The sequence below is a fragment of the Euprymna scolopes genome, chromosome 30 (genome assembly GCF_053919585.1).
Source record: "Euprymna scolopes isolate OS-2025 chromosome 30, ASM5391958v1, whole genome shotgun sequence".
In the NCBI taxonomy this organism is placed as follows: domain Eukaryota; kingdom Metazoa; phylum Mollusca; class Cephalopoda; order Sepiida; family Sepiolidae; genus Euprymna; species Euprymna scolopes.
In genome coordinates, this window is record NC_136511.1 from 99,168,341 (window position 1) to 99,193,026 (window position 24,686).

At 31.2% G+C, this 24,686-nt stretch overlaps 1 protein-coding gene across 7 annotated transcripts in view; it reads left to right on the top strand.

Moving 5' to 3' along the window:
• LOC145254902 (CDP-diacylglycerol--glycerol-3-phosphate 3-phosphatidyltransferase, mitochondrial-like) overlaps window positions 1-24,686 on the top strand; it is a 316,634-nt gene that overhangs the window by 154,583 nt on the left and 137,365 nt on the right. The window contains exon 1 of one of the 7 annotated variants that reach the window (XM_080113837.1): window positions 1,076-2,380. The exons of 1 other annotated variant lie outside the window; for it this stretch is intronic. The gene's annotated coding sequence lies outside the window, so the exon portion shown is untranslated. Of the gene's footprint in view, window positions 1-1,075; window positions 2,381-4,402; window positions 4,506-24,686 lie in introns of those variants that run through there. 5 more of the 7 variants (XM_080113841.1, XM_080113838.1, XM_080113839.1 and 2 more) reach the window with 5 other exon arrangements.

Here is a 24,686-nt window from a genome sequence, read left to right on the forward strand (position 1 = left end):
TTTAACCTTTGAGAACTCTACCAAACTCCTCCGCCAATTTTGGGTCTAAACATTTGAAATATAGGTTCCTTGGACATGGATCTAACTTAATTTGAGCCCAAAACAAATGTTAAGGAGTCATAATAGGGGTCAAAGTTTTTAAAAATTTGACCTCTGCAGTCTATCAAATTACTCAAGACAATTTCTGGTCTAAACATTTTAAATTTTACATAAAGGGTATTCAGAGATAGGGCAAGCTTTTTAATCGGTTTGGGTTGAAAATTTGAGCTACAAATATATAAATCTATGTATGTATGTATGTTTGCATGTCTTCCTAAAACTTTCGACAGAGGCGACGGATTTTCACAAGATCAGTATCGTTTTGGAGCTCGACCCTTCAGACGACAAATACCGAAAAATTGGCTGAAAACATTAATTTCTTCACCTTCAACTGGGCACTTTTCTACAGGGAGGGGTCGCTTTTTTCGCCGATATTGTCGAAAGTCTTTTCGATCGTCTAGCCTTAATTAAAACCTACGTCATTTCCGATTTGGCAGTGGTCGTAACAGCAAAGACGTCACGTTTTTTCCTCATTCTTTTCCTCCTTCGCGGTACGAGTTCGAGCCTGCGTTCCTACTACCACTTTTTCTTTTTTTTTGGGGGGGGGGCTCAACATACACCTCCAAACATCCGGGCAATGCAGGGATCCCATGCTAGTGTGTGTATATATATATATATATATATATATATATATATATATATATATATATATATATATATATATATAAAAGAGAGGATGGAGTATGGATGCGAATAGCCAGATAGATTTAACAGAATGACTGCTTAAGTTCTGTTTCTTCTCGCACGCGCGCCCTTTCACTACGAATGATACTAATCCAATTCCTTTTCAAAGGGCGTCCCTATCGTATTATCATTACTACGAATAATAATAATATTAATTGTTATTTTATTTATATACTTCTACCATCGCCACCTCCACCAAATTAAAAGCAGCACTAGTAATAACGAGGGCGGGGGAGAATGTTCTCCCACCTCTTCAAACTTGTTCGGGGAGGGATAGTGGGGGAGATGGGACGGGTTGGGTGGTGATTACAAGTTTGCCGTTGAAAAGAAGGCAAGCATAGTCACTTAACATACACGCACATATCGACTCCCAAAGTAACACACTTGTCCGATAGTCATTTTGTTAGGGGCCTTTCTTCTGTTCTCACTAGGGGCCAATCGCTCAGTCGACTTTTTTTCTTTTTTCTTCTTTTACCCCCTTTAAACGGATTACACTAGTACAAAACCTTGCTTTTCTTTCGCTTTCTTTTTTGACCTGTTCATAGCAGCAGCAGCAGCCCGGGGCGCACAGTCACTCCCCCACCTCACGTACAAACACTTTCGCAAAATGTGTGTGTGTATGTGTTTTTAAACTATTTTTCATTTTATTTATAGTTGAAGTTTGTGGACCTGGCCCAAGTAAGAATTTCGAGATATATTTATATAAGTATAAAAGAAAGAGATATGTGTGAGAGAGAGTTCTGTGAGAAGGGTGTAATATTTGTCAGTCCTACAGAGTTCCGAGCACATGGCTTTTTGGTTAATCGGAGAGCTGCAGTACAACCTACAACATCGTTTCTTCGGGATGCTCAGCCCTCATCCCGTTGTCATCCTTGTAGTACCAGCATCAATTCGTTCAGTTAGGAAGTGTAAGTGAGGAATCCCAGAGTATTTCAGTTGTTTAGTCTGTCTCTCTCTCTCTCTCTCTCTCTCTCTCTCTCTCTCTCTCTCTCTCTCTCTCTCACACACTCTCTCTCTCTCTCTCTCTCTCTCTCTCTCTCTCTCTCTCTCTCTCTCTCTGCTGGGTTAAAAGAGAGAAAGAAAAAGTAGTCTCAGATGAGGGACTTGTTGTTCTTCAATCCCGTAAAAAAAGTAAAATACTAGGATAGGAATAATGTTTCGTTGTTAATAATAGTAGTAAAAACAAAAAAAAAAAAACACTAAGATATGAGCTACTCTAATTGTTAATAACTACTTTTTTTCTTTCTTATTGAAAGTAAAAATTTATTTTAACAAAAGGAAAAAGAAATAATCTACCCCCCCCAAAAGAATACAAAACACGCAATTATCGCTCATTATTTCCACAACATTTGAACAACTCCAATACATTTCTTTAAAAGGACTTCAAGTCTTGCATCCTCATCACTTGCAACCGGTCCGATTTAAAAACGGCATCTCATCCATATCGGCTGAAAAAAGAAAAAAAGAAAAAAAAGAAAAACTTGAAAAAGAAATATATATATATTTCAAATAACTTGTACTAAAATACAAAAACAAAGAAAAAAAAACGCACTCATCTATGAGGAATATAATTTTAAAAGAATCTCAATTACTTCAGGTAAAGTATTGTGAAAAAAAAAAATACGCACAAACTTTTAACTTTTTGTTTCAATATGTTTTCTTTTTACCCAATGTTTGTATAGATGCATATACTATTATTACGCTCTGCTTATCATTAGCATATAAAATATGTACATTTTTATGTATAGATTTTCAGTATTTACTTCAATAGATACATAAAAATTAAGTTAAGAAAACAATTATGAAAAAATGTACGGCAATTATTAATTGCCAATTAAGTTACACATAATTTTCCACGTTTCAACCTCATTAGCCTGACGCGTCCTCACGAGAATGAAATGCGAAAATTTCTGTATAACTTAATTGCCATATATTTCAATAATTTACTATGTGTATGTATATTTTATATATGTGTATGTGTGTGTATAGGGTGGTGGTGCGTGTATGCATACACGGATTAAAATGCATCCCATTTTTTTTTTTTTTTTTTTTTTTTAGCTAAAAAAGTTTAAAAGCTACGAAGATGAGAGTGGTACCATTAAAATGAGCTACCTTCTATACTCTAAATGTTATTTTTCTACATAGTCATCAGCATTTTCAATGCACTTTTGCCAGCGATGGGATTGTGGCTGTGCATGGACGTTCAGAGCCTGCTTTGCCATTCATATCTTTGTCGCCACTTTGAAATGGACAAATCCATCCATCTCCTAATTGTGTTGACATCAAATGCATCGGCTTCGTAAACATTCAACAGGCGCTGGTGAATGTTGATCGGTTCAATTTTTTCTGCATTCAGTTACGCATCTCTGCTTCTGATACACGTCCATGACAGGGGTGTTTTTTTTTTTTGTTTTTTTTTTTGTCTCGCACCATTATCTGCAGCAGAGATTAAATTTTCAGGTCATGAATGCTTAAGTTCAATCATTATAACAATGTAATTTGCAATACTCATCTAATTCATTCGGGCGGAATAAAAAATAGGCATTAATTTTGGAATATCCCTTGTGTGTGCAGTAACTGCAGTATTTATTACAAGTTAATAGAAAAGATATTTAAGTATTCGATCATAGATTTTACAAGAGCTAATATTATTTTATTTAAATACGTTACTCGGTCTGCTGGGGATACCCGGGTTTCATCTATCTAGTCATCCTGGATTTAGAAAATCCGGTTTGTTTATATTCTGGAATATAAACAATTTAGAGTACTGATGCAGAATACGGACCGTGCTGAAATAACGTCATTTAGAAACCCAGTCTTAATATGGGGAAAGTGAGGACATTGTTAACTCCTTTGTACTTTCACCTAACATTTTAATAAACAATGTAAAAAATGAATTTAACTTAAGAATTCTATATAAAAATAGCACGACCGTATTCTGGATAGGTATGCGTTTTAGATTTTTTCCTACACCAGATTAATGAAACCTAGGTATACTCAGCGAGCACAGTAATGTTTAGTGTGTGTGTGTGTGTGTGTGTGTGTGTGTGTGTGTGTGTGTGTGTGTGTGTGTGTGTGTGTATGTAATGTATGTTTTGAATATCTTATTAGTGTGTGTGTAATGTATGTTTTGAATATCTTATTAATGCGAATTAATATTAAGTGTTTTTTAGTTTGGTTAGAAATTCTAATAGCCATTACTTGCCTTCCCCACGAGGGCTAAGTTAGAGTTGTTTCAATGTGAAAGATTTTGGATTGGGGACAAAAACACCCGTATATTCTATATTTAGCAAAGTTAGACACAATGTCTGTTTTCAAAAAAAGGGGGCACTATGGATGGGACATTTTTTTTTTTAATATCGAAGTCGAGAAGGATGTCGCCTCTTGTGACTGGGGACAGAACATCTATACCGGGAACATATTTTCTTCATAATCGGGAAGTCTAAAGTTTTTTAAAAACAATCGGTATTTTTGGCTAGAATAAAAGTGTAGTATCTGTTTCGCTTCAAAAGGAAGCTACATTCCAGGACATTGCTTCCCCTTTTTAAGGGGTGCACAGGTTTTGTTGCCTCTCATTTACTATGCCCTCGATTGATAGGGAGTGCCGACTTGTTACGGGTTATTTCTGTTTTCATTCAGAGTAATTCTTTTTATGGAGTTGGATTTCATCGAGTTAACAAAAAACGGACATTGTATCTAACTCGTCCCTCGTGGAGAGGCAGGTAAATAGACGTATTTATCTATAATTAATTTAGCTAAGAAAACATAATGAATGAAATACTGACAAAAGAATGAATACGACATTTTTTTTATCCTATATAAGGGAATATTTAAGAGAATTTAATGTGATTGTTGTGCCTTCTGGTATATTATAAATATTTGCATGCTTATATTTTAAAAGTTGAAATTGGATTATTATTGATTGAAATTTGAGATACCCAAAGAAAGTCAGAAGTAAATATTTTGCTCAATTTCCTTAATATTTGAATTTTTTAAGAAAGCTTTTTTTTGACAGAAATTCTGTTGTCTCTCTCATTACATAAATTGATTAATCTTAAAATTGTATTTCTTATAAAAAATAAAATTCTAATTTAATTCTTTAAATCGAATATTTAATTCGATATTTTGTTTTTGTTTCTTGCAACAAAAATATTTTTATTTTTTAAAAATATTAAACACAAAAATAATCTTTGATTTTTTTTGTTTTTCCTTGACAAAAATTTTTTTTGAGGGATTTTAACAAATTTACAAGCAAATCTGGAGAGGTTGAAACATAACTAGCTGATAATTTCATAATGTTCAAATTTATGGTGAAAAGAGAATTAGCAATTCTCTTTAGGCTGAAAACAATACAATTTCCAAACCAAAGTTGATTTTATCCAATATTTGGGCCAATAATGCCAAGCCAGATTTTCGATGATTTTCCAAAATTGCCAACAAAACAAACAAACAAAAAGTGAAAAAAAATGCATATACAACAAATGTTACCAAAGGCAAGCTAAATTACTTTTCTACCGACCTGAATATTTTTTTTGGTTTTAACTCATTTTAAAGTGTTTTTTTAGTAAATGTAATGTAAACACTGTCGAGTTAGAAATGAAATGTTAATTTTAGTCAACGAAAATTAAACGAAATGCTGCTAAAAATATACCCAATAAATATCGCCAATCGCGCAAAAATGTAATGCTCTTTGCTCTACCAGTATTGTGTTAAATTTTCGATTTTTTGAGCGAATTTCGAGGGTCGCCTAGGTTTCTGATGAAACCACCGTGTTTTTTATACTAACTCTACAGGGTTTACACTACATTTTTAAAAATAAAAACGCTTTAAAATAAGTTAAAACGAAAAACTTATCGAGGTAGGTAGAAAAGTAACTTAGCTTGTCTTTAGTAACATTTATTTGTTGTATTTATTGTTTCCTCTTTATCTTTGACAATTCTGAAAAATTATTAAAAGTACACTAGAAATGTACTTCACGACGAAAACGGTAGAATTTCCGACCCAAACTTGATTTTATACAATATTTGGGCCAATAATACCAAGCAACAACCCTAATGAACTTTTTTAATACTGTGGTGTAAGTTAAAGAATAAAGGCGTAGAAAGTTTAAGATATACAAAATATTTAACAAAAGTTGAAAAAAGTCTTTATCAAATTTGTTCAATATTTTATAGGTAAAAAAGCAAATTTATTTTCTTTAGAAAAAAGTTGATAAAGCTTTGAAACTGTTTGAAAATATTTTACCGCTTCGATAATTCCATCAATATTATTAAAAAAAAATTAAAAAATAAACTATTTCTCTTTTATTGGCTTTTTTAAAGCAGCGTGTCTCTCTTGAGAAATGCTACTTATCTTTGGTTTAGTAGCACACATGAACCACAATACTCGACTTTATCTTATAAATTTCATAATTCTAGCTAGAAAGTGCTTTTGAAGATTTCAAAACCATATTCAAATTTCTCACGAACCTGGTAAACATTGTGTTGTAGATGGTTGTTTTTATTATTGCCAATTCATTTGTTCGTAATTTTAAATGTGATTTTGAAGCCTTTAAATTAAATTGAAGTAATTTCTAGCTAGAATTACAATCGATATGTCAAAGTAAATCGATTATTCTGGCTCATTTGTCCTACTCAGTCAAACTATTGAACCAAAAATAAGCATCACTTTTTGGTTTGATGCTTATACAAAATACGAACCATGCTGTTTTTTTTTAGATAGGATTTTCAAGTTAAATTCAAATTAACAATTTAATAAACAAAACCGCAAAGTTAAATTCAACTTTGTGGTTTTGTTTATTAAATTGTTAGATAAAAGTACATAGTAGTTACAAAACATCATCACCATGTTAAGAATGGCTTTCTTAATAAGAACGTTATTATTTCAGCAGTCAGCACGGTCCGTATTCTGCATAAGTGCCCACTTTTATCGGTGGAACTACAATTTCAAAAATTAACTTTTTTTTAAATGGCAGTTAATTTGGGGGGTGATTTATTTATACGTTGATGGAAGGTCACAATAGAAACCGCATTAATTTAAAAAATTTTTTTTTTTTTAAACTAGATTTTGTTGATTACCACATTTAGGGCATTGATTATTGATAGGTATTTGTTAATTTACCTACTAAAACGTCATTATAAAATAGAAAGTTCTAGCAAATATACCAAGTGTAAGAGATACAAAAAATTGCACTTAAATGGATGGTTAGAATCTTAAAAAAATCTCGCACTGGGAATGCATGAGATAACGAGTGAATGTTTGGCATCCAGTAGAATGTTCCATCCCCAGTTAGAATAAAATAAGGAATTAAAAGAAAAGAGACTTTATAGCCGATGAAACTGAATTTTCTAATTTATATGGAAACAACGTTGTCAAAGTTCTGAATTTTTTTAGATGAGGACTGATTGTTTGTATTACTTGTATTGATTGGACTATTGTTCTCATCTTGAGTTTTATTTGTGCAACATTTCGGTCGGTTTGACCTTTGACTGTCTTCAGATATGTTGGTTGTTGTTTGGAAAAGAGACTAACTCAAAGAATACGAAAATATCTACGGAGCCAGTAATTTTTCTTATTTCTTCTCCAAGCAACATGCCTGAAGACGATCGAAGGCTAAACGTTGCACAAATAACACTCAAGATAAGAACAATAGTACAATCAGTACAAGTAATATAAACAAAGTTGTCGTTCTACATTCGAAAGTGAGGGTATCAAAGTGACCTGTATACTTGAAATAAGTATATGCAAAATGAATGGCTGATCCTCAAAATGTATAAACATTTTCGCTTCTCCCTTCACTTAAAAATTCACTAAAATTCTGGAAGTCAACCAATTTTAATGAAATTTTCAGTATTTATTATTAACGATAACAGACTATAGTGGGCCAATTATTATTTTATGTAAACAAAAAACACCTTTAACTTAGTTAAGTTTTAAGTACAAAAAAAAAACGCATTAATTTATTTTTGCTTTTTTTTATGGAAATAAAGCATTGTAGATGTTAAAAATTTAAATTTCCTGAAAAAGTATTTCAGGAACATTATGAAAAGAAGTCGCTAAAGTTAGTGTTAATGAAAGCAATATAACTCGAAGAAAATTAATTTCTCGAATTAATGATATTATTGAATTAAGAATTGTTTATTTAATATTTTCATTAAAAAATATAATTGCTAAAAATATTTTGAGAATAATAGTTTTCGGTGAAATTTTAAATGCAATATTATATTTTCCTTGTACGCATGAACATCAGCGTAAGATGTTTTTTTAATATATAATCTTGAAAATTTTTTAAAATGCAAAAAATTGTGATCTCTGGTCACTAAGAAAAAATAATTTAAAAAATTGTTTAATTTTTAATTTGAAGAAATTATAGGTGAATAAAGCAGCGAAAAAAAATAAAAAGCATCATTTTCTTTAAAATTTGAATTATGTTCAATCATAAAAATTGTTTTAGCCTATATTTTAATGAATAATAAAATTAAGAATAAATCGAGTAATGTAATTGCTAAAACTGACTTTTTGAACATTTTATTTCAAGAAAAATATTGGTAAATATTAAACGAACGTTATCAAGAATTTTATAATATTATTGAATAAAAAAAACTTATACCAAATTAAAAATGAAACCCTTTTTAGGGAAAAATAAAGAAACTCTTACTTGTGTACATTCAAACACATTCTAATCAAATAAGCATTACATAAATAAATTAAACGAAATTATTAAACTTCTGTGATCCGTATTCATGTGAAAATCAGCGGGATTTGTCTTTACATTTGAGCGAGAGTTTAAAAGTTAAATCGCTTCTTATTTTTTAATTTATTTATTTATTTATTTATTTATTATTATTGTTGTTATTATTTTATTTATTTATTGTTGGAGGTGGAGAGGGTATTAATTATACAATTTTTAGTTTAAAAAAAGTATGTACATTTTCCTTAATTCGGTATCTTCAGATTTTAATTTACGAATTATCACTGAAATAGTTTCAGAAATTATCTTTCCAGAGATTTTTTAAGTTGATTTATTCAGACTTGAAATTCGAACAAAATTTTTTTTCGCCAACATTTTTCATTGTAATTTTTTTAATATGTAAATATACATCCCCCCACCTTTAGAAATAAAATAAAAATTTAGACGTAAACAACAACAAAAAAAGCCTCTTTTCAAAAGCACAGGGATCTGTTTTTCTGCTAATTTTTACTAATACCTAATATATATAGTTTCGATAATTGTGCTAATTGTCAATTATCTGCAATTTTTTATGTTTGAAAAAATCGGAAGCGGAGGAAGATGCGGACTCAATTCCAAAGTTCTGATACTTTTTGTTATTGATTTTCAAGTCTCTCAAAAGTAAATTAGAATTTTCTTTCGAGACAAGGCATACAATTTAAAACTAATCAGTTTTATCCTAAATGTGATCAAATATCAAGCGAAAATAGAGATATTCAAACAGTTCCTATCGTATAATTGAACACACTTTCACTTTCTTTCTCGCTCTTTTTTTTTTTTTTTTTTTTTTTTTTGGCTAAAAAAAATTGTGGCGAATGTGTGCGATGCGGACTCTCCTCTAAAACATATTAATGATTTTTTTTTTTTAATTATTTTTTAGGAATAATATCGCTTAAGCAAGACATTTTTTGTATATTGTACACAATTTTGTAAGGAAAACGGTTTTCAATTACGATGGGGAGAAACCAGTTTCTTTGTTAATTTAACATCAATAGAATCCTCCTGTCTATTTTCAGTCATATATAATTAAATGGGAAGTAAAGTAGTTTTATCAATTAGTATAAGTTCATTTACATGTTTAAAGAAATTAAAATAAAACAAAATCAACCAGAGATAGTGTACAATCGTTTCAGAGACGATACCGTGTTTTAGATATATAAGCTCTCATTAATACAAGGACTGTCATCAAAATAACACTTAATATGCAGCAGCTCTAAAGGACTACACCCCACCACTGAGCTGATCTTATATTTGCAGTATTCCAGACGACTAAACTGGTTCATATGCTTGCCTCACCCTTCTTTAGCTCTGTAATTACCCTTTGTCGTTCTTTACTCCAACTTCAGACCATCACTTGTTGACATAAGATCACACTTGTTGGGTCTCTGTGTGTGTGTGTGTGTGTGTGTATCTAATCTAATCTAAATCTAAACTCTTATAAATTTTGGGGTTTTGTGTATTGATATTCATATTAAAAATCCAGTTTTCTACTTCGTAATATATCGATCATTGAATTGCATTCATCTGCAAAACATCTAGCTAATTTGCATATTCTTTTAAACATTCATTTTAATTAATTCCATATTAGTTTTTTTTCAGTTTTCTTATGAGATGATCATCTTTAGTTAACTATTACGTGTAATTATTATTCATGCAGATATTCTACATGATTTATACTTGCATAATATTTGCGTAAAAAGGTTATAATAAACACAAACCTCTTTCCGTATATATTTATGTATGCGTATATATATTTGTTTAAAAAAAAAAATTGCCTACTAATCTCCTGTCAGTTTTTGGTCTACAAAAATGAAACTCTAATCGTATTCGAACCCACGCAAAACTTTATATGGGTTTTAGCCAGTAAAAATTAAAGAAAAAAAAAAATGGAATTTGTCAGGTGACGGTCGAACGGCGGCATTACGAATATGCATGCGTAACGTAATAGCTATTGGTTCATGTTTTAATTTTTAGCTTTGCAGCAAACGTGTCTTCATAGCTCAGGCATTAATGTCAAAGGAAAAAGTAAATCGTAAGCTAAACGTTTTGGTTTCGATTCTCAGTGGTGGCGCTTGAGTCATTATTTATTTTTCTTTTTTATCATATCTTTTTAAATCATTACTAGATATTGGGTCTAATATAATAAAATATAATAAATACGAATCTGCATTAATCAAAATATCATATTTACGCGTATTTTACAACCGGACAATGCCGGGAAGCCTGCTAGTTCAATACACATCTGATATATTTGATTTTTCAAATTGGAGATCGTGTTCATATTATGTCATTAAATTACTCCAAAGAAACTGAAATTTGTGAAGCTATTGCAAAAAATTCACAAAAATTGGATGTATCTGAATTTTTTCGAAAGGCTTCCACATCCGTTTTACAAAACTAAATACACACAAACATAAAAAATACCTAACATATGAGATAGTAGTAAGTAAAATGTTATATCAACTTCTTTTCTTAGCATCTTACAACAGCTGCGTGCAAATTGATAGCTGGTAAAAAAAAAAAAAGAAAAAAAAAACAAGAAAACACTAAAACCTCTTTCTCTGAATTACTAACTACATTGCCTCTTTTTTTTATTTTTTTGTAATACGTGGTTACATGCAGACTTTAGCTTAACATCAGTGTAATGTTTTCCTCCTAGACAGAGGAAATTTTTATTTCTAGAGTGCCCATATTTTGCGAAACTTTAATTTCCCCTGTATTAAAATCCGACCTTGTGTCTAACTTTGCCCTCGTGAGGAGGCAAGTAAATAAGGACATTCTTTTTTTATTTTCCTTTGCAAATATTTTAACTCTCTCTCTCTCTCTCTCTCTCTATATATATATATATATATATATATATATATATATAATGCTATTGATGTGATGATTTAGGTGTCGGAATTTTTGACACCCTTAACACAAAACGGTGGATAAAATATACAAAACTCGTAATTTCTCTTTTTAAAGTGGTTTGTTAAATTTCTTTATGAAATATACTTCCGAAATGAACTATTAAAGTTTTTTGAAAAATAATAGAAATATTATTTTTTAAAAAACAGTGTTTACAAAGTGTCTGCACACGCTCATGCAACCATTTTTTTTCTACGTAATGAATTGAATTTTATGAGTTAAATTTTTTTCAATTTAAAAATCTGTCAAAATTGTTCTATTGGTTCAATTTTTACGATATTTGCAGGTTTAATGTGAAATTTTATGCTCTTTCCAATAAACCGAATATAATATTCAAACGTTTTTTTTTTTATTTTAAATTCACCCCCCTCCATTTTGAAATGTCTATTAAAATGAAAATAATTAATTTTCTCACCTCAGATTTATATATCGCAAATTGAAGATAAAAGATCATTAAATAAAATAATCTAATTTAAAACAAAAAAAAAGAATAGTTTTGTGCAAATTTACTTGTAAAATCAAAAGTTTAAAACCTTTTTTTTTTTTTTTTTTTAAAGCCACGTTGATATTTTTTTTTTTTTTTTTTTGTAAGTGAAACCTCACATTTTGGTTATATTGTCCAGTAAATATCAGATACCGATAGCAATTTTTTCTTTAGATAAAAAGAACACATTCACTACATGAAGAAGAAATAAATTAAATCAAAAACTCATGTATTTCTTTAAGAGGATTAAAAAAAAATGGAAAATTGGTTGGGTGGTTTGTATTTAAACAGCAAAAACTGATAAGTGAAATGTGATCATTTTTCAAATACGGTGACCCATATTTTTCACACACAAGTCATGACGGGTCACGCATATGTGTTTTTACGTTTTTGAAATAATTAATTATGGCCCTTTTAGGCATCCGTATTTCACAACTGGAAGAAAGAGAAGAAAGAAGAAACAGGGCGAAAACGCGCTCTTTTCGGACCCTTGCTTAAAAAATTCTTTTATTTAAAAAGTACATGGAATATAAAATATAAATATGGACAAATTCTTATAAATGAAGAATGGAAGTACCCATTGATTAGTATTTTTTATAGATAAGTGATTTTTTGGCATTTATTTATATTTATTAGATTGTGATTAAGTTAAAATTTGTTGAATTTCGTGAAATCTTTTTTAAAGAAAACCGATTCAAAAAAATATTGTATATTTTTCGATTAAACCTTTTATTTTAAAATTTGGTCTTTGCTCCTTTTATTGAAAAAAAAAATTAGGGTTTAAAATTACATTATTCATATTGTTATAAGCTTTGAAAGATAGCGAATCTAATTAATCAAATGTTTATCACTCCTTTTTTAATGGCGACTTCTGACACTCCTAGTGATGATTCCAATATTTTTCCCGATTCTCATGCAATTTCCGATTCTTTTAATATGTCTAAATGTTTAGCCATAAGGTTTTTTATTTTTGGAGGGATTACCGTAAAAGCCATGTAATATGTGGATATATTTTCGCAAACGTAAAAAATACATTTATACCGGAATATATCGATTTTACTGATAGTTTAAAATCAATAAAGTCATAATTTTATGATCATTTTCAACAATGGAAAATTAAGTTTAAAAAAAAGACAACACAGAAACGAATCATTGTTGGTATCGGAAATTAGGCACAAATTTTTCCGATTCCGATGCAACCAAAAGTATCGACTTTCTTCTGATACTCGATTGCGATTAATCATCCCAACACCAATATATACACATACTAGCAAGTAACTTGGCGTTGCCCAATCGTAAATATGCTTACATATGATATAAGTACGTTCAAAATGAATGCCGATGCTCAAAATGTATAAAGTTAAAATTTAAGTTAAAAATTTACCAAAAAATCAGGAAATTAACAAATTTTCAGTATTTATCAACTAATGATCACGGAATATAATGAACCCATTATGTTTATTTGTATCTTCGTGGAAATGTATTATTTTGTTTACTTAAGTTATGGTTTTCAGTCGTAAAAAGAATGAATTTTTTTTTTTTTGCTTTTTTTATGAAAATAAAGTATCATAAATTGTAATAATAAAAATAGGAAAATTAATTTTTTCAGGAACATTATGAAAAAGGCCCCTAAAGTCTGTATTAATGAATTCGATATAACTCAAAGAAAAGTTGATTTCTCGATATTATCATTGAATTAAGTATTGTACATTTAATATTTTCCCCCAAAAAATTATAATTGTAAAAAATATTTCCTCTTTTAGAAGGTTGCATGATTTTTATATGTAAGATTCTAATTCTTCCTTGTAACTTTCAGTGTAACATAATTTTTATATAATCTTGAAAAATAAAAACTTTTTTTAAAATTTAAAAGCAGGAACACGGAGAAATAATTTTTTAAAATGGTAAAAATTATACAAACCTTTGTGATAGGAAAGTACGGATGCACGGCTGGGGAAAAAAAAAGAAAACCAGCACTCCCTACCTCCCTCCAACTATCTGACGTCATTTTCCGACAACCTTTTGACTTTATGACATTTTGGGCTTCTGTAGAACACATTCTTAGATGACTTTGTTTTTGTTTGTATGAAGCCAGGACCTCTTGCTTTTGGGGGCTAATTAAGCTATATTTTTGTACAAACAAGGTGTTTATTTTTTTTAATTCAATATGTTAGGACTTTACTAATTATCTTTTAAATAGACCCAGAAAACTAATATTTATCTTTCAAGGGATTTTTAGAGTGAATTTATTTAACTTCAGAATTGAGCTGAACTTGTCAGTTTACGAACTTTGCTGTGAAAACATTTTTCATTATAACATTGGAAATTTAGGCTTTAATCTTTCAAATACAATTAAAAAGTAGTCAGAAACTTACAAAAAAATTATGAGAAACAAACTTTCAAAATTATGTCCTATCAGTTTTCCGCCATTATTGCTTGTACCTATGATATTTCAATTTATGCAGATTCATTATTTCTTATTATAGAGCCAATTCTTTATTGCGCAAAATATATAGTAGTGATTTCAAATGTTTTCCCAAAAATGATTTGGGAACCATCAGCTACAATGGAAACCAAAATATTTACCTCTCTAGCAGTATTCACTACCATCCGAGCTTACGGCACATATATATCAAAACTTGAAAAATTAACGCTGTTAAATGTATAAATGTATATTTTTGCATATGTAGAGCATACACATTATGTCAAACTATGTTTGCCAAGTTTCAATTTTGACCCCATAGCAATTATTTTTCCAGTTAAAAACCAAATCGATTTTGTTACAGATATGAATACCTCATATATGAAGTTTCAAGTCTACATACCAAAAATTGACATATTAATTCGTTAGAAACCCTTCTACAGACAGATTTATTCTAAATGCAGATTCAAATGCTATGTAATTATTCACAATGTAGAAAATATACACAACTAGAACTGTGCGTAATAGTGAAATGAAACTAATCATCCAATAAGAAAAATAATGAAATGAAACTAAGCATCCAATAAGAAAAATAGTGAAATGAAACTAATCATCCAATAAGAAAAATAGTGAAATGAAACTAATCATCCAATAAGAAAAATAGTGAAATGAAACTAATCATCCAATAAGAAAAATAGTGAAATGAAACTAATCATCCAATAAGAAAAATAGTGAAATGAAACTAATCATCCAATAAGAAAAATAGTGAAATGAAACTAATCATCCAATAAGAAAAATAATGAAATGAAACTAATCATCCAATAAGAAAAATAGTGAAATGAAACTAATCATCCAATAAGAAAAATAGTGAAATGAAACTAATCATCCAATAAGAAAAATAGTGAAATGAAACTAATCATCCAATAAGAAAAATAGTGAAATGAAACTAAGCATCCAATAAGAAAAATAGTGAAATGAAACTAATCATCCAATAAGAAAAATAGTGAAATGAAACTAATCATCCAATAAGAAAAATAGTGAAATGAAACTAATCATCCAATAAGAAAAATAGTGAAATGAAACTAAGCATCCAATAAGAAAAATAGTGAAATGAAACTAAGCATCCAATAAGAAAAATAGGAACATTCAGATATGTCTGCTATTTGACGTGTTTACAACCAACCAACAGCAATGTCAAGGTCGACAACCGGTGTCAATTGAAATGTGCGTATATCTTTGTCGTCTGCTACCGGGGTATCTAATCTTTACTTACTCCTTCTTTGCAGCAGCCTTGGCACTTTCCTCAATGTATTTGTTCCGATTCATGTTGCATGTAGTTAAGTTTGGTTCAGTTTTAGCAGACCATCCTCTCAGGCATTACCTTCTAGATTTATAGCCGGTTGCCTAAAGCGCCCTTTACTGGGGATACTAATAAGCCTTAAATTATTTATTACGGACTATTGTCCTCATCTTTTGTAGTTGCTGTTTTAAATGAAGATAAGTCCGCAATAAATTAATAAAGAATACTCATCTCAATAATGAATTCCAATTAAATAATATATATAATAATAAGCCTGTTTACATCTATTTTTGCATCCTTCTAAATTGCTCTTTGAGGGGAAACTATTTTTTCTTCCCATTAAAACCTGTCACATCACTTTCTTCTATGTGAAACACGTAAATATATCTACATACCGCATTTCCATTAAAAAAAAAAAAAGAAACAAAGCAAAACAATGCAACAAATATGCAAGCAAAACAAATTCCAATCGCAATTATGAAGATGTATCGCAAACTTTAGTCATTTAAAAGATGTGAGAAGAAAAAAAATGAATGAAATAAACACAATTTAAATATTTATTTAATGCCAAATCAACGCATGAGTGTAGCTTCCTAATAAAAGGAAGTAATGGTTTCTACTAGTAATGGGACGATTATTTGGAATCAAGAATCAGAAAAATTGAACTATTTTGGGGTATCAGAATTGGAAAATTTAAAGCTTATTTTCCAAAACCAAAAATGATTCTTTTGTTTGATTTTTTATTTATCTATTGTCTTTTTTTAAAATTAATTTTCTATTTAACTAGCGGGGGGTACCTGGCATTTCCCGGGTGTTTTTGGGTGTGTATGGGTGGGGTTGGGGGTGTTAATGAAAACCTAAGAATAAGCGAAGTAAAAAACCAAAAAAACAAAAACGAACGTGTAAAATAAAAACCCCCCCCAAAAAAAATGAAAGATGGCTTAAATAATCCTGCTTCAATATTAAAATTTAAAAAATCGAAAAAAAAGAAGACCTCTCAGACCACGATTCGAACCCAAAACATTTAGATAATGAGGCCGCGCTCTAAGCAACTGAGCTAAGACGACGTCGCCGAAATTTTGTCGCTTTTTCAAATATTTAAAGTAAATCAGGTTACAACGTCGTATGACGCATGCGTAGAAGCGGACTCGTCATGAGAGGACGGTTTTTGCTGACCCCATCCTTGTAGAAAATTACTGATTTCAGGGTGAAGGAATTAACATTTTTGGCCAATTTTTCGATATTTGTTGGGCGAAGATTGGAAGTTTAAAATGATACCGATCTGGCGAAAATCCGTGACCCGTGTGGAAAGTTTTTGCGAGACATACAAACACACATACATACATACAAACACACATTTTCACTTTTATATACATAGAAGATGATAAAGCGCTAAATATTTACTGATTTTTAGTTATTAATAAAACTAGATTCTCCCACAAGTGTATATTTTGCATTTACAAAAATATACACACTTTACATGGGCTTTTACGTAAATTAAAAATAAAAAAAGAAACTCTATAGGAAAATATTTAGAGATCGTGACAGAATCAGAATCGGTATATGTATGGAAATCAGGAATTTAGAATAAAATTGGTAATTGCCTCAGAATCAGGGAAAAATTTTGGAATCGTCCTATCACTAGTTTTTTTCCTCGCGTCAAAAGAATTATGATTCTCTATTTGTATAAAATTCTTCAGAACCGTAAAATGTAAAAACAAAAGCACAACTTTTCTTTTTTGCTTTTGTATGAAGATGGCCCAGAGGTAAGAATGCTGTCTATGGTTTGGGGTTAGAATCTGTTTGAACAGCTCACCGTGTCACATAAAATAGGAAACAGTTCTTTGGCCAGTATGTATATAGAAATGATGGAAGTGCCTTTACTTATCTTGAGAATAGTTTGATACCAATGTCAATAGATCGTTGATACAAGCATTAGTTTTTGTGAGTCAACAAAAGAATAATTTGTCATGTTTTTGAATTTTTTAGATGAAGATTGATAATTCATATCATTTCGGTTATTCGGACTACTGTTCTCATCTTAAGTATTATTTGCACACCGTTTCGATTTATGTAAACTCCGACTTCAGCTGTATCTTGTTGAACTTTTAGCTCTTTCTGTCAAACTCGGGAATCTGCATGGAATTTCAACCGGAGTTCTTAATTTAATCCATGGGGGGAGGTAGTGGACGTGTAGCATAGTGGATAAAGTACTTGGTTAAATTAAGTTGTAAACAGTTTGATATGGACTATGAAAATGTTTTTGCCCATTTTGCTAACTGTCAGTGAAAGTGTGCGATGTCATAAGCTGCTGTTATGTATTAAGAGCCGTACCAGTGACCATTCCAGCTTAGAACCTCTTTATGTATTGAGTTAAATTCAATTCTCAGCCCACGCATGACCTACCAGCCTGAAAACAAGGTTGTTCAGGAAGTAGATCGGACTCCATGGTTGGGGTAATTCGTGTGAGGATGAGTCGTTCATAGAGCTTGAATAAGACACAGAGCAGAGACATGGGCCTTTCTCTGGTTTTCTTTGCTTATCCGACACTGTTTTCAGTCGCCGTGGATTTCTTGCCAGTTCACGAGAGGTGCAGTTACTGATTGCACAATCTTTGCTTCACTATGGACTCCTTACAGTCACCCTTACATGGGGTATATTTTGTTTCTCAAGATTGAAAGGAGGCCAGCTATTTATTTACCTTCTCACAAGGGCAAAGTTAGACACAATGTCGGACGTTAATATAGAGAAAATCCAGCTCTCCAAGAAAAGGACAATCTGGATTGGAACAAAAATAAAAATTGCCTCAATCAAGGAGGATTTCTCCTTCACTGACCAAGGACAAAATAGACTACACTGTGTAATATTTATTTACAACAACATAAAAAAAAATTATGTAAACAAATTTGACACGAGGCCATTCAAAAGTATGACAAGAATGTGTTGTTGGTCATCCTCGGCCACAATAACTTTTAAAAAAATGTCTATCCTACTCTTAATTGAAATCTTCAATCACCATAATACCACATTTACTCCAGAGGCCATCCTACTTAAAAATTAAATGTTTAAACAATTTTATTGAAGATAAATGTCTATATACAATAATTGAGAAGAATCATGGAGTGGGGGGGGGCAAAGAATAAAACAGGTTAATAAGACCCTCACAACCCTTTCTAAATTATAGAGCACCCACTGTTTGTACAAGATGCTACACTTTGTTCCTAGCCAAAAGACCAGAGAACGATATGTTAACATGTAAAAAAAAAAAAAAAAAAAAAGACTAGGTTTCGTGTGTGGTCTCCAGTCACTGATGCGTGAAGAGCCAATACCCCCCCCCCCGCTGTCAAAAAAAAACATAAACAAACCCTAATAATCTGATGATACAAATTATTTTATATCCTATTTCTTCCAGCTGTATCTACCCATCGTTTTCCTGGCATTTTTGTTTTACATTTCATGTTTGTTTTGCTATATATATATATATATATATATTTTTTTTTTTTTGGGGGGGGGGGGTCCAGCATTGCCCCTATATTAGAAAAACAAAAGTAAAATTTGTACGCCATGACAAAACGAAAATATACTAAAAATAAAAAAAAATCACTGAAATTGATCAAGTAGTTTTGTTTAAATAAGAAAATCAAATTTTATGAGCATATGAGAAGTGACCGTTTCACACACCATTTTGAAAAAAAAAATGTCAAGAAACAAAGGGAGATAACTCAGCAATAATTAATATTTACTAGATTTACATTGTAATGCCTAGGAATTCCCACTAATTGCCTAAAAATCATTTTCTTTATAAAAATAAGACTACTTTAATTTTTTAATAGACAATGATTTAGTAAGATTTTAAAGTCAGGAATGATTTTCTATTCAACAGCTTAAATGCTTCCAAATTTTTTTTTCAAATTTTGAAGTCACAAATTAATTGATTTTTAAAATTTTATTTTTAAACTTTTAACACAAGATTAAAATTGAGGAATTGTTTATGAACAACAGAAATGCATTCTGGTGTATTTAATTTTCTAAATAAATTATGTTTTAAATATGATTTTGTAAATATAATTTTTACACTATTGGAGTTTTTATTTAAAAAATTACTAGAAAATTCAATTTGTAATTATTAAAGTTACGTTCATGTGAGAAATACACACAGGCGAAGTTGTTTCATAATTTTATTAGAGAAAAAAGATTATATAGATAAAACATTTTTTTACTCTAAACAATGTGTATTGTCACTAGGATGTGAGGGGCTAGTAATCAGGATCATGTCTACAAGGAACTATGTGGGGAGTTGAACCGTGAGATGTCTGTTCGTGTGGTATTTAAACTTCTGCATGTTAATACAGTCAGGGATGCAAGAAACAGGGAGGGAATTCCAAAGTTTAGCAGTCCATGCAAAGAAACTAATAAGAGTAGTTTTTTTTCAGCATGCAGTGACCTCAACAGTGAAGGGGTCGGATTTTGCTGCTTGTAGGGTTAGTCGAAAGTATGTACATTGAAGGGGTACAAGTGCTATGAGTTCATCAGAACAGTTTCCATAAAAGTACTTGTAAAATACGGATAGGAATGCAACATTGTGGTGATGGGACAGAGGTTGGAGTTTGTTCGATAGTGCGGAATTGGAGACTGATTTTTGGATCCTGTTTAAAAGGACAGACTAGTGATAGATGCACCTGCTCAGATGTGGCAACAATATTTTATGTACGGGCGAATGGAAGCTTATGGTACTCTCTGGTGTGAGTAATTTTCGAGCACGGTAGGGGGAGCCCACTTATGAAAAAAAATAATACTGTTCACTTTATCATTTATTAATAAAGGAGATTTCTCATCTGTGTCTGAAACCAAAACTATGTTATTTAAGACTATTATACTATTGTATTTACTTTATGCCTATTCTGTTCGCATGTTAGGTTGGTAAGAAAACAATAACGATAATATATCAAGTAAAGACTTTTGTTTTTGAAGTTTTAAAATAAGGACTGAGAATTTGGATTACTCGTCTGATCTTGAATGCTATTTTCATGTTTTAACCAATATATAATCTACGACCTTTAGGTGTATCTTGTCGAACTCGGCAACCTGCATTGAATTGTACATCTGAAAATAATAATAGGCTTAAGGCTCCCAAAATTCATACTAGAATTTTCTGTAAGGACTCGTAGTGTAACGAATAAAGTACTTGGTAAAATTCAGTTGTAAGTTACACTTTTCTGAAGGTTGAATATTCAATCTTCAATATGGGGCAATACTCCAAATACAATTGCGAATTATTTCTTTTATTTGGCCATAACTGATGGAACAGAGCATGTTACCCATTGATTAAATTCCTGCTGGAAACTCCATGCAGATTCCAAAGTTCAACAGTAGTTTGAATAATCCAAATGAGTGAAGAGACATTGGTTTTAATTATGACCTGACCCACCATTTTTCAGGATATATCTGATTTTTTTTTTTAAATTTGTTTTTTCGAATTGGTTTGAAGTAATTAATTTAAAAATGAATATATAAATAAAACATTAAAACAAATAATATCAAAATGATTATTTTTATGGCAAAAAAAAAAAAGAGACCTGAATGATTAACAAAACCATTTCTTGGTCAAAATTAATTCTGTTTTGTTTTTAAGTAGGAGTTATAAAATATTGTTTTATTGTATTGTTTCATCCTTCCCTATTTAAAAGAGACCTTGTGCCTAACTTTGCCTTTGTGTGGAGACAAATAGGGTTTCAGCTGATAATTACATTAAAAAGCAGAAATAGATGATGCTGGTTATGATGAAGGATAAAAGCAACCTAGGAACTTGTTCTGTGACCTTTTGTTATGTTTTTAAAGGAACCTATTCAACCCCACTATTTCCATCTACTCTAAGGACCCTGAGGGCATCATATTGATTATAGTCTAGGGGTCTTCTCTACTCTTCCGTTTTGATTCATTGGAAATAGAGATCCTGTAGTGTTGTTGTAACGTTTGAATGATAAATATAGGCTATTATTTACTAACTTCCACTTGGCGGGAAGGGAAGGGTTGTCCTTTGCCTATTACAAAAAGATAATCACAGACCCCTTGACACCTCCCACATTGTGAAGATTCTTCATAGGTGATATAGATTTATCTCGTTCCTTTTGGGAGATGGGTAATGTATATGAGGACTGACTTTCTAAGGATGGGTCTAATTTTAATTCTTGATGGCAGTCCCAGAAATCACAAAGACAGACTAAAATAATTGAAACGAAAAAAAAGCCACCCCAACCATATAAAACTTTTTCTTTTTACTTGTTGTCAATGTCAATACACTTTATTTTATTTTTTTAGCTGGAAATCACTACTTATCAAGGCCTGAAGGCTACTCCAGGATAAAGGTTAATAAGTGTTAGGTGGTGGTTGAGACAACACCATAATGATCGTGTTGGTGAAAATGTGTAGAATTTGATTATTCAAGAGGAAAGCTCAACAAGAACTTGTTTACATTGAAGTTGAAAACAATCATGTTGTAGTTAGCTGGCAAGCAGTTCCATAGTATAGAATTCCACAGGCGGGCAGTTCTAGGAAAGAAATTTTATTCATGAAATTTGCATTTAGTTTTAGGCACAGATAGAGAGTAGAAAATGTTAACAGTGGTTGTAGCTTGATGAGTGTTTGTTGTGAATGTTTTGCAGGGAGGGACCATAGATTGAAGTTCAGTCGAGCACTTGCCATGAAAATAATGATAAAGCAGAGATAGACTCACGTCTCTTCTGTGGGAAGGAGGTTGCAGGGATAAGAATAGAACATCACCTATTAGATTTCGAAGATGGTTTTTCACCTTATCGATTTTGTGTTAAAAATCCATCACATTAATGAACAAGAAAAGACTGTTATAATGGAACAGCCTAGCACGCATCTAATACTAACAATGGTTAATTAGTCATGAGAGACAATGATAAAAAGATAATAGAATTGATGCACAGACTGAAGAAAGGACCTCCACATGCGTTGTAGGCAAAATATTCTTCCATACTTACCTACAAACCTATATATAATAAAATTAAGGTGAAAAATAAATTTTCAATAGTAAGACAAACCTATCTAGATAAAAAGCTCTACCCGGTTAAAAGGAGCAATAGAATAAGTTAAGAAGATGAAGAGTAAAATTACATAGAAACTTTTATTAAATTATCAAGTCAATAAGAGTTACAGAAAGGAGAATAGGGAGAAACCTCTTTAGGCCATGGCATTTCGAAGCTAAATGCTACTCATCAGAAGAGAAGAAAAAGCTGGCATTATGTAATGGTAAAACAACAACACCAATTTTTAAAACATTCAGATTAGAGACGTAAAAAATTTTTAGATTTGAACTCAAAAAAAAAAAAACTCTTATGAGATCGATATGATGGGAATAAAAGAAGGGATAGAAAAATAATAAAGACTAAAAAATATATAAAACAATATATAAGAAAATAAATATTTTTAAATTTATAAAATAATTTAAAACTTAATTTTAATTTTTTTTTTTCCAAAACTTTATTACTATTTTTTGGAATTTTTGAAAAAACTTCTAAAGTTCTGATAAAAACTTAAATTATAAAAAGTAAATAAAGTGTCACAAATTAAGCACAGAAGAAATAAGAGAAGAGTAAGAAAAGGGAAAAGCATAAGAAAGTTTAAATGTAAATTAACTTAAATTCTTGAAAGATAATCCACCAGGAATTAGGTGTACTCCAAAATAAAATGAAACGAAAGTTAATATCCAGTACATTCACATGCAAAATAATCCAGAAGAAAGTTTTCAATTTCTGCAATGAGTCCGAGACGGCACAGAAGTAATCTAAATCCAGATTCTTGAATATGTAAATCCTCACAGAAGAAACTGCTTTTTCTCCTCTTTTGTCGAGAAGCATATAGCTCCGAAATGCAATGGCTTAAAGAGGTTTCTCTCTTATTCCCCTTTCTGTAACCCTTATTGACTTGATAATATAATAAAGCTCCTATGTAACTTTACTCTTTATCTTATGATATATAGCCTTCATAAGACCCTATTCTTGTTTTGTACTATTTGTACAATAAACCTTATTGTGTTATTCCAATCATTGTTCATATAATTATCCCACCCCGGATTATATTATATTGATATTCATGATATAATAAAGGCAAAATATCACAAACTGGTTGAACAATGTTGGGAAAATGGATGAAAGATCCACTTGGACTTTATAATGGTTGGTTGCAGAGGTTTTGCGAGGTAGTCATTATGCAAAGCGCTGATAAAAATATAGTGGGAGTAGAAAGGGCCCATTAAGGCAAAGAATAGATTCAAAAGTAACGTTGAGTTTCTTGTGTCTTTCACAACATTTACTTTTAATGACGTATCAGTATGATACTGGTTGTCATGTTGTTGTAAAGAAAAAATGTAGATTTTTTTTTTGTAATGTCAAAACGTGACGGAATTAGATTGGAATTGTTCTCTGAGATGATATGATGCAAAACTCGAAATCGGCAATATGGAATGTGCATCATTGAAGATCTCCCTTGAGGCATTCATAAAAATGATTTTCGTTATTAACTGTACAATATATATATATATATATATATATATATCTTCTCTTCTCTTCAGTAGTCCGTCGCTGATGACGATGACGTTGCACCATGCCTAACAGTCCCAGATAGATTATGCCTGATGGACTCGCTGGTGACTGTGGAGTCCAATTCGTGAATTGCATACACGGCCGCAGGCAGCACAGAGGAAGATGCCGTCTGCCCGCTGCGCCGCGTGCCTTTGGTGTCTTCTTCGCTCTGCTCGGTCGTTATAGGTGGAGGTGAAAGTTTCCAAGCCCTCTTGGCAGATGTTTTGCCATTCTCTCCGATCAGCAGCAGCATGTTCGATGGCGTTGGATTCTATGCCACATTTTTTCAATGATGCTTTTAGTTGGTCCTTGAAACGTTTACGTGGACCCCCAGGGTTGCATCTGCCCTCTGCAAGTTCCCCGTAGAGGACCTTGCGTGGGAGCCTTTCTGCTGGCATCCGGATGGTGTGACCAAGCCACCTAAGTTGTCTATGAGTTAGAATTATTTCAAG